This window comes from Mugil cephalus, chromosome 7, assembly GCF_022458985.1.
Source record: "Mugil cephalus isolate CIBA_MC_2020 chromosome 7, CIBA_Mcephalus_1.1, whole genome shotgun sequence".
NCBI lineage: Eukaryota > Metazoa > Chordata > Actinopteri > Mugiliformes > Mugilidae > Mugil > Mugil cephalus.
Genome location: NC_061776.1, coordinates 13,208,631 through 13,220,636, shown reverse-complemented (window position 1 = coordinate 13,220,636; position 12,006 = coordinate 13,208,631). Strand labels below are relative to the sequence as shown.

At 40.7% G+C, this 12,006-nt stretch overlaps 1 protein-coding gene across 1 annotated transcript in view; it reads right to left on the bottom strand.

Moving 5' to 3' along the window:
* The window catches only part of LOC125010122 (corticotropin-releasing factor receptor 2), a 35,655-nt gene that overhangs the window by 15,326 nt on the left and 8,323 nt on the right, over positions 1-12,006 (bottom strand). The window lies entirely within an intron of this gene.

Below are 12,006 nucleotides of genomic sequence, written 5' to 3'. Positions count from 1 at the left end.
AGGGGTCTTTAACATTTTTTAGGCCAAAGAATGGAGGGATTAAGTAGGGACCCCCTACCTACTATATACTATAATATATATATACATATTAATTTTTTTATTTCAGTGGCTCTGCAACCTCCATTTATCCATTTATTAAAATATGTTTATTTTCATGTTAATGTGTAAAGTAATCTAAAATTGTGGGGTAGCATTTAATATATATATATGAAGAGACAGAGAGAGGCATTGTGACATGACGTCACCGCAAGCAAAGTCTCCATGGTTACGGCCACTGAGTGGCAAAAAGTGACAGATGAGCACAGAGATTAGCAGCATTAGTTTGAATCATAGGCTTTAATAGCGTCCGAATTGTTAAATTAATTTGAAAAAGGAGAGGAGCTGTTGTGTGATTGACTGAACCAACACAGTTGAAAAGCAGTCAGAGATATATTTTTACAGATGTCTCCGACTGCCAAAGAAAAGAGAAGTAAATGGATCGCTGCATTACGAAGAAACAACTGGAATCTAAGCAGCAAAACCTGGTGTTGTGGTTCACATTTAGTGTCAGCTAATATTCATTTGTGCTGCATTTTTTAAATTTTTTTTTGATGAAGTCTTACCTTAAGTTACTTATTAAGTTACGTTCTGGAGGGCTGTCAGATAACTTTGTCCATGTCGTTGTTTTGGCGTATTTACGACCGACAGTAACTATTTCAGTTCCAATAATAAATAACAATAAAACAATAAACAGAATATTTGCGATCACTCCTCAGCATTATTTTAACATTCAGTGGGACGCTACAGTATTGTGTGGCTAACGTTACTCCTCAGTAAAGCTATGCTAGCATCTTTTATTTAGCTACATTTATCATAACTAAAATGACCTTAAACTAACTGAAACTGAGGCTAATAAACTTTTACAAATCTTGGGCAGAGGGGGGAAGTGTTGGTCAAAGTGTAGCTGCTTGTCCCATCACTTAATACCTGCTGTTGGCTAGGCTAGTTAGCTGGTGTCGTGTTGTTGGTTGCTAGTTGGTAGCTGACTGCTAGCCTGCTGTCCTTCTAAATGTGTTTTGCCTCAGATCAAGGCACAAGGGATTGTAACATTGTATCCTGTGTATTAATGAATGTATGGATCATTGTCGAGTCCAATTGTCCTTAATTTAATCTGCTAATCCACATTTGACTGTGCCACCCCTTCCTGCAGTACCCCTCCCGGACTCCTTGGGTATAACAGATCCCCTGTTGAAGACCTATGTACTATTATCTTTTTGATTAAACCAAATTACATTCACTGCGACCATATCAGTCCAGGAGACGCTGCAATATTTTGCAGCAACAACTGAAGAAGGGACAGATAAAAGCGTTATTATCTCAGTGTTCAGAAAGTTGCACAGTAAGTGCAGATTGCATAGTTCGCCTCCGAACAACTGAACTACTGCCTTTGACTCAGCAGCCGTCTAATATCCTTTGCATTTAAATAACCGTTATATAATGTGACATTTTGTTGTTTGAGAGCAGAAAGCAGAAATCTTGCTCTTGGCAGCTAGAAACAAATAAGGAAAACAAGAGATTTAAAATAACCCCACTTTAAGCTTTCCATGTGACTTCTGGCAGAACATCGTGTATTGTGACTGGAGAGTGCATTGTGCTGTTGATAAAGCAAAGTCCCAAGTCAGTTAAGTCACTGAAGCACTTGAATGAGTGAAACGTGTTTGAACCAAGACAAGGCGCAATATTCAATCGCAATAACGTTTTACAACTGACTCCACATGCTCACCGATCGAGTGCCATGTGGCTTTTCTAAATGATGAAAAACGCAGCTTAGGCAACCGTGATAGGTCAGTGAACGTCTCATGGAGGGATGATCAAACCGGCATAAATAAGCTGGGGACTCTTTGTTTGTATCTTTTCTGAGGACATCGAGGAGCACAATGCTGTGTTTCACTGAATAATAGTGACAAATTGCATTCATTCGGAGCCACCGTGCGATTGACTGTGGGCCGCGCTGACTGACAAGAAGATATAGAACACACACAGGCAATCCAATACAATGGCCAGAGAGGTGTTGACTCAACGGTATGGTAATTTCCACATAGTTGTTTTTTTTCCTATCTAGTGCAAATGCGACACAATTACAGGCACAAAAAGTAGCTGAATCGGGAGCTTTTTTTTACACGGTGACGGGCTCTAGTAATGGGATTCACATTTGCTTTCTACCTGATGCATGTTTTATAATTTCCAGCATCATTTACATCATGATAACATGTTACTGACATTAACAATAGCAAAATAAGAAATGCACCAGGGAATATGGAGAATACAGGACTGTACTTCCATTATGGGATATAAGAGCAAATGGGTATTGTAATATTTATTTTCTTACAAGCATTTGTTAATAGACACCACAGCTGTATTGTTATTGTTATTATTATTATTATTATTATTATTATTAGATAAAGAGGGCGTACATCAGTTATTACAATTCATTTTTTACAAGTTACCAAAAGCAGCAGCATTTTTTCTTAAATAAATGTATCCGAGCAATGATGTTTTATCAGACAAAGGGACTTCAAGTGTCTGGTTTCATTTATTGTACGGGTTTACAGTTGAAATCCTGTGTACTTCCTAAATGTTTGACTGAAATAACATATTTTTATTTGCCGTTGAGCTAAGTGCTCGGGTTTGTTTTGTGTGACTTTGATTACATGGCAGGGATTCTTTGAGATTTTTGCTTTAGTCCTTCCTCCTAAAATCAACATTTTGTGGAGATGTTTTAAATTTCCATTCAAAAGTCTGACAAAGCACTTTGTCATTTACTCAGGCGTAAGAGTAATAATTATTTTGAATTTTGCTGTTGGTGTTTGGTGTCTCAAGTAACTTTAAATGCCACAGCTGCTGCTGTCATCTCGCCTGTCTGTGCAGTCCACGATGAGATGGGAACAATAACAAAGCCACAGATGAACACAATGCGAATAGAAATATAAAACACACAGTGTGTTTTGTGGTATGCCACTAAGACATGATGAAATAATGTCAGTGCATGAAGTATCTGTTTTTCTTTAGTTTCTTTTCATATGAACTTAAATCAAATTGTTCCTTTTCTCCAGGATCACGATATCTACAAGTTTTGCAAACTAAAGCTAAAAGTCAGCGTGATAGCATCAACAGGATACCGGTATCACTTAAGGTTATCAACAGCTTAAATTCCAGCCGTCATGTAACTCTGCGACACCCGAGGTAATAACTCAGCCAGTCAGTCATGCTGTTTTCTGCCAAGTCAAGCCATTAATCCTTTTTATGTTTTGAGAAGGGTGTTTTCCTGATAAAAGTTCCTCCGTCTCTTCGAGCAAATATCCTTCCGTGTTCGCGGAACAAGCTGTGATGGTGCAGAAATAAAGGAAGAGAAGCAGGTTGCGAGGTTTGTCCCTGTAAGCTATTCCACCGAGGCAGGCCTAATTCAAAGCACTGGTGCAGGAAAGAGCACATTTCTGACTAACCATCTGTGCAATGCACACGATAAAGCCATTCTCTTCACATTCTCCCTTACAGAGGAGTCGGAACAGAATCACTTAAAAACTCACTTTATGTTAGGGCGCGGGAGAAAGCTGCTACATGAGGTGTTAACAATGCTGTACGCGACCCAACTCTCGCCACACTCTGCAGAGACGCAGACGCGTAAGGAGGGGAAGGAATGCGCAATTCCCAACTGGTGTACACCCTGTGACAACGGTTCCTATTTCTCCCGCCCACCACCGTGCAAACTTTATTGCTTTTCTTGGATGCGCTAATGTGCACACGCAAACAAACACCATTTGGATGTTCGAGCGGTAGAAGATTGGAAGCTTGTTTGCCGAGATGAACGAGGAAAGGAGCTTAATAACGTCCTGGCACTAGTCGGCTGAAGAAACCAAACACCATTCGTCGTCACCATTGCAAAACTTGGCCCGTCTCTGTCAGCCGGCTTGTTGCCGTGCTACACCAACCGTGAGACCCGCAACGCTGCCACAGGAATATTACACTACAGCATTTTTCACTTAAAGGTTGCATAAGCTTGCCTCTCCTTTTCTGGTATTCGATCGCTCTGTGATTTTAGTTTGTCATCTTGTCTGTCTTTAGTTTCGTGTTACTTTTGCGCGGGGTGGCGTGGTTTCCCTGAGAGACGGATTTAAACAAAGGGGGGGAAAAAAAATACGACACGACTTCTACGCTTCCTCCGAGGACCAAGGCGCCGCTCGTCGCAGATAACAAATTACCCACTCGTTTTGGTCGATTCGCGGAAGGGTCTGCACAACTGAAGTCTTGTATTTGGAGCGGTTTCACATGGTTTTAAAGATGAAAGGCCCTAATATCACAAATTGGAGTGATCAAAGCAGCTCATGCGAGTCATACACCTGAGCTGGCTACGGCGGAGTTTCCTTCGAGCCACAGAAAATTTAATTTCGGGAGCCGGGGAGGGAGGAAACTAGGCCATTCCATAACCTGCGAATGTCACAGCTCACTGCGGTACGACATTCAGACGGCGGGAAGTGGAGCAAAAGCACCACCGTACTTTCACTTACAGTACGTTGGAGGGCAGGAGGACATGAACATATCCAAAATAACATGGGTAGTCGAGCACAGGCACTTCATCCTCTGGAGTCCAGAGTAAAACTGGCCGTTTTTGACTACTTAAAAATGGTTTACATTGCCTTGTTTGGTATCATTCTTTTCAGGAGAACCTCACCTCATTTTACAATTACTTTTTTCATTTGACAAACTGTATTAACACACTGGACCTAAAACCACACTAAAACCATAAAATCTTAGAAGGAAAAGTGTTTAACGAACCATTTTTATAACTTAAAATGCAAATCTAAAGTGTAAATTTCAAAAGCTTACGCACAAATGTTGCAAACAACAAGGCTATTTATAACCATCTCAATTAAAATGCAGTAAATGCATCATGCATTTTTGTACAACCATTTACAAAACTGGTGTAACAATGAGTAAAGAACGATAAAAGCATAAAACTACAGAAGCTACAGTGGTAAAGTGTTCGGTTAAATCAGCCCCAACATTAAAACCAAACCTGACATCCTGTCGTGGCGTTCCAGGCTCAGACCCAATAGACCATCACTTCATTGTGACAGTAGACTCCCTCGGGAGGACAATGGGCGCCATAAAAAAAAATACTTAGCAAAGGCTCAAGGAACACGACAGTGAGCACAAAGAGTTAATGAAAAATCTACCAGATGCCAGGACTCACTGTGTAAGTCACATGAACCCGAATGATCCACTGCCAACTTCAACCCCCCAGAGTTCCCGTGTCCTCGCCCGATGTGTCCGAGCTTTGTCAGTGGCACAAATGTGTTTAAGAAAAATAAACAACTCACAGAAGAAATGCTTGAAGTGATGTCACTTGAGTTAGCGTCAGCTGGCTTCGAAAACTGTCAGGTCAGAAAATGGAAAACATCTTGGGGTGTGGAGCTCAGAGAAAAGCCTCCACCTTTGGCTTCTCTTCATGTCCACTTGGGGCAAGGAGTGAGTTTAGCTGCCTTTTTTACTTTTTAATTTTAAAATGAGAGAATGAGAGCAATAATGTCATGACATCGCAGACTCCACTGAACTGATTTTGATTCATTTTTTTTTTCAGTGCTATTATTATGAGGTAAACAATAATTATAATAATAATGATTGCCATCATAACTGTACTGATCCCAGAGGCGAAATTATGCTCCTGCTGTTTGACCCATAGTAGTGTTTACAGTTGGGGAAGTGGGCTGCAGCCTCAGGTACTCGGGGACCAAATTGGGGGTTAGGTGCTTACTCAGGGAACCATGGACGCCCTGTCCACGGTGTCCACGTGCAATGAGACATCAGAAGAATGCTAATTTAAGCTTCATTTTCTTGCAAAAATTCAGTGTTTACGCTATTTCTCCGTTTCTTACAGTACATTTATTCTCTATGGCGTATGTTATCTTAATAAATATACCGGACATACTATACGTAATCCCCTTTGAAGCTTTGGGAAATCTGCAAAAAAAAAACAAAAAAACATCCAAATCCTATGAGAAAGCGTCATTAACTTAAATAAATAAAAATAATTATCGTTCTTACATTCCATTTTATTTTTCTAGTTAATTAGGTTCCTTGTTTACTGGACGTCACACTTAATCTTATACATAGTAATTTCCGGATAAGTGAGTGACTCTATTTAACAGTGTGAATGAGACCTGTCTGTAAGTTTTTGTGTTGTGTTTTGTACATTGCCATGGAGGTCCCTTTTACAGGTCAGCAACTCATCTCTAAGTCTGTTTGAATTTGTGTGTGCACCAGTGACTGACCCTGCCCTTTTTCTCTTGTACGCAAGTGTCCTTTTTAAAGGGCATATTTTTCTTCTTGTCCTTATATCTCCTTAAAAAAAAAAAAAAACGTGGACTAAATGATATGTTGGCTCCACACACTCACAGACAACACTTACGACAAGTCTTTCACATTTTGGTGAAAAACACAAACGGAGAAATCATCTCACTCCACTCCTTCAGTTTGCACAAATCATGTACTACCAACCCGCTCGACCTGTGGTTCAGATCATGAGACAGTAGTCTCCAGTGGGCCGAACGTGTCAACACAACACACGTCACCATGGCTGCATTAAAATGCAGCTGTTTCAAAGAACTTGATTGACCCAAGTTTGATCAAACACAACATGGCAGCTAAACGACTTTATACACAAAAAAAAACTAAAAAATACAGTCCCTCCCTTGTCATCCTTAATCTGTTATACTTTTTGTCAGAGGTGCTGATCCTTACCAGAGTCAACCCTGGCTCTGTGTTATCATCAAAACAGACTGCGACTGGATTACCTAAAATATATATCTGGGGAACTTCATTCCGAAACCGCACAGAAAGCTCAGACATTGTCACACAGTGTTTAAACTTATTCCAGTAAGAAGTAAGAGACATCGCTACAATGTTCCTTTGAAGCTCTGAGCTTTTGTTCATTTACTGGATGTCTTACAGTACACATCCACCTGTAGTAGCCACTTTAAGCGAAGAAAACATCCTGTCACCTTCATAAGATAATTTGCTTGCTCTCAAGTATTATTTATACACCTTCCTTCAATTTTATGTTGCATGTGAAAATAAAAAAATACTAGAAATCAAAGGCATATTTAACAAACTGTGTATTTCCTTGTCAGAGGACTCTGTGAAGTTGACCAAGCACTCATTGCTTCTATTAAAAGAACAGCCCGAGGGAAGGAATAACTAAATAAAGACATGTCTTTTTTTTTTCTGTGTCACGTGTCACAGTTGTTCTCCACAAAGGCTTGTGCAGAAATGTTATTTCTGCTGACAAAATTAGTCAACCCCTGCTACTGTACATGCTTCTTAAATATTCAGCACTTTGCCTTATAATAAAAGATGGATTTGTATTAAAACCAACCTATCAAAGGTGGAATTTAGTGCGTGCGAAGAGAAGAAAAATCTCACTGTGGCACTGAGGTTTTCTGGGGCCGACTGTGAGACTCTGTGTCACGCTCTTCCTACTGCGGCTGACAATTCAGATGGCACTTGGAGATGTGGCTGTGGAGATACAGCACCGGGTTTAAAATAGAGAAAATTCTCAGAGTCGCTGAATCCTGGGACAGCCTCGCGAAACACGAAAGCACACGGGCACTGGTCGACCTCCACTGTGCCGATCAACAAAACACATACGGGGTTGGTCTGAAAGCTGCTGGCTGACTTTGATGCCTTCACAACATGCTGCATACGCAGAACAGAAACAGCTTTCAACACAAAATTGACATAAACGGACTTGAAACACATTCAGCAGAACAAAGGTGAACCCCACACAATGTGTTGTGAACTGAATGTAAAAGGTTATGAGACGACAAGGAAACCTAAACTGTGTTTGTTTGTTTGCTTATGCTGCAATGTTTGAGATTCAAAATAGTGTCAAGCTATGATCGAGATTCTGAAACCACCATCATTCAGTGTCGTATGAGGGACTACGTGGGACAGCAGCAGTGGTGTTTGTCTGTTATGCTCAAGTCTACAAAGAAGGAATCATCCACCAACAATTACACTGACTGGTTTGTCCAGTTATTGGCCCAATTACCTTTTTTGATTGATTATCTGATACTGTGTTAGTCGAGGCTAAAACTGGGCACCTCCTGTATTGCAATGCTATTTGCATGCAGTCATGGTAGAAACAAGCATGATCCTGGATATTACAACAGGATATCATAACTTGGCTTTAGATGCCCTAATGTTGTTGAAATTGATAAAACATGGAACAAATCATCCGAGTTGGGACATTGTGTAAAAACAGAATATAATGATTTGCAAATCTTTCATGAGTTATAATTAATTGAATACACTACAATGACAAGATATTCAGTGCTCAAACTGCTAAACTTTTTTTTAATTTATTTTTTTAAATATTATTTTGATTTTGTTAGCCCTGCGATAGGCTGCCGACTTGTCCAGGGTATACCCCGTCTCTCGCCCGATGTCAGCTGGGATAGGCTCCAACAACCCCCGCGACCCTAGTGCAGGATTAAGCGGTACGGAAGATGAGATGAGAGATGATTTTATTGAATTTTGCTTCCAAAGAAGCTCTGAGAGAAGGGAAATAAAAAACTGTGAAAGTTGAGAAATGCTCAAAAAACACCGGTTCAAAGAGTCCACAGGGGAACAGGTTAATTGGAAACAGACGAGTGTCACGACGCACATAAAAGGACGGGGAGAGGTTCAACCACCAACAACTTTCTCATCTAAAGGTTCAGACAATCTGGAAACAAAAAAACTCTGAAAACCAACACTGACTGTCTGCGACCTTCGACTCCTCTGCAATAAAAACTGACATCAATCTGTAAAGGATATAATCAGGTGGATTCAGCATCACTTTGAAAAACCGCTGTCATTTAACACAGCTGGTTGCATCTACCAACACAAGTTAAAAATCTATCCTGCAAAGTGCAAGCAATATATATTAACAGCACACAGACAAGCCAACAGCTTCTCTGGCACAGCGCTCATCAGTGACAGACTGACGAGTGCACAGATCAATTTGTTTTTGGAAAATATGGACGTTTAGGGACGTCCCTGACAATTTCCAGACACATTCTGCATGTGTTACTACAGCGTGGCTTCATAGAGCTCTCTCCCACTGAAAATGTGTGGCCACAATTGGGAAATAATTGCCCCTAGAAAACTTCAACTATTAGTGTCCTCAGTTCCCAAATGCTTGTTGAGCGTTGCTACAGGGAAAGGTGATGTAACACAGTGGTAAACATGGCCCTGTCTCAGCATTACTCCTTTCATGTTGAGAGCATCTAATTTAAAATGAGTGAATATTATCACTTTGAAAATTACACATTGTCTTTGTAGTGTATTCAACTGAACATAGGTTGAAAAAGATTTGCAGCGTATTTGGCTTTTATTTACATTTTCGACTTCGTTGGTACTGAGGTTTTTTTAACCTATCTTGGCCTTGCACTTAGCACTGCTTACACGAGAGAAACAGTGATTACTGCAAAGATGATGATTTCGAGAGGAAAGAAATCATCTTCTCTCAGCTGAACTCGAAAGAATGGGGGCACGTTTCATCTGGGCTCCAGAGTCAGTCAGCTGGAACTGGACACACACACACACACACACACACACACACACACACACACACACACACAGAGTGTGGTGCAGACAAGCGTGAAGATTTTGTTTGTATTTCTTCTGAAAAACTGAATATGCAAATTGGGAAGGTTCTAGAGGTTAAGGCACAAACTCTACGTCAATGGCCCCCAGCTGTAGACCACGGCAATGGCACGAGTTCAAAGTGAGGTTGTGCTATTCAAGTGATAATTATTTATGGCTGTTTACTGCTGAAAAATGCAATAGAACAGTACTTAGTTCTGTGCAACATACAGCCACGTTGCACAAGCTTGATGAAGAATACAGAGCACAGGAAAACATAGGAGATCCATTCCTCATTATTTTGTTCTGTTCTTTTTGTTCTCGTTTCTTTCAAAGACAAGGTGCGCGGGCTGCTTTCAAGTGTTCAGGCAATCAACTTACATTTGTGTCTGGACTAATCACATGTCACTCAACGTTCCACTTGGGAAATTTCCATCGCGGCTGTCATGACTGGATAAATTAGCTGTAAAGACAGAAACAATGTACCACGCTGCGAACACGTTTGTATTTGTTGTAAAGCTGGAGTTGCTGCTTGGTGCTGACACTCAGAGAAAATGGGTTTTCGCTTTGAGAAATATCTACAATCATGAGACCTCCCTGATTAGAGGCTATAATGTTTGCCACGTTCAGCATCTTAGTTTGTTCTAGCATACTTAGCGTGCAAACACTAATTTGTATATATTATACAACTCACTGTTTGAACACATTTCCTGGCAATGAGACCCAATCAATAAACTCTCATTACAAAACGTGTGGTTGCTAAAACAGTCAAGATAATGAGTGGCTGAGATATCAGGAACATGGTCATGGATTCTCCAACTGATACATCTGTAGATCTCATTTACCATTCAGCTTTGGTGATTTGGTTAAGCAAACAAGAGATTTGCATAAAACTAATATCTGTAGCTTCACTCCACGCATCTTATATAACACAATGAACAACTGCTGTATGTGAGATTGGGCGAGTCTATCTCCCCTTGTTTAGAAAGTAAAAATTATTTTTATCTTAAAAGACCTTGAATAATAGCCATTGAAGCAGACAGGCCGACCGAGCTCGTGGTGGAGATTCGGGCTAATCTTTAACTCGCAGCTGCGTCTCTGAAGCGTCCATGTTTCTCTAAATGCCCTCGTAACATATTAGGTTTTACCGCGCAGGCACCATTTGCCTGCTTCTTGTCAAACTCTCACCTCGGCGGCAGCACCAGAGTCAGTTAGTGAGAGAAAATGAGCAAAAGGATTCGTGTTAAGTCTGTGGCCCTTCAGGGAAACCAACAAGGCAGAAATAGAGGATAGCGCCTATAGCTGGATAATGAGAATATATTACCCCTTATTACATGACTGAAAAACAAGCATATTCTGTCACATCCAGCCAAGTTCATACTGTAGCTGGTCACTGAATTAACAAAGAGAACTTTTCAGTGTGGCTATTACTAGTAAATAATCTCATTCGAAATAGTACTGGTATACAGCACCCGAGTCTCATTTTTCACTACCAGATCCATATAATCCCATATGTTCCACAGGATTGTTGTTACACCTGACCTTTCGCAAAACCCCACCCCCAAACGGTCATTGTCCAATCGTACATCCTAGAAACCGTTACTATGTAAACAAGGTCCGTCAAGCTGCTGACCTCCGTCATGCAAAATGGTGTAGCTGTATGCAGGTGTCACAAGAGTTTGCCTGGGGATATCGTGTTCTTCCCGAAGCCGAAAACACAACAGGAGCGGTGCCTTGAGTGGATCAAACACTGTGGGAGACCCCACTCCCAACTAAATCTCAACAAAATAAGTAAGTAAGGCCAGAATGGGCTAAAGCCAAAGTGATAGCTAGCTAGTTAACGTTGAGCTACTATTGGCAAATATTAGTAATATTGGTATCTAACTAACGTTATACATAACGAGCTAGCGAGCTCACATTAGCTAGCTAACTTAAGCTGTTGCCTTGGGTCTCAATGCTGGGAACTCTCTCTAACGTTATGTTTCATCATTTCACATCAAAGTTGAATGTAGCATCCCAACTGGCGTTTTAAACTTATTTTGTTTTCATCTTTCATGTAGCATTTTGTGAATGAACAACCTATTCCTGAGGCTGCTCGTTGTATTTGAGGTAGCAGCCATGGGGTTTGTCAGATTTTGCCATTGCCTGATATGCTTTCGTCTCGACAATCGTATTTTACCCACAGTTACACATATATATTAACAGTTTGAATACATCCCTCCACTACATACTCTAACACCTTTTGCCTCGATCTGGAGGATATTGTGCAGGTATTGCTCCAAAAAGACTCACTAACACGCCATGACGCTGTGTTGAGACTCCGTCGGCATCAAGAAGCTTGAC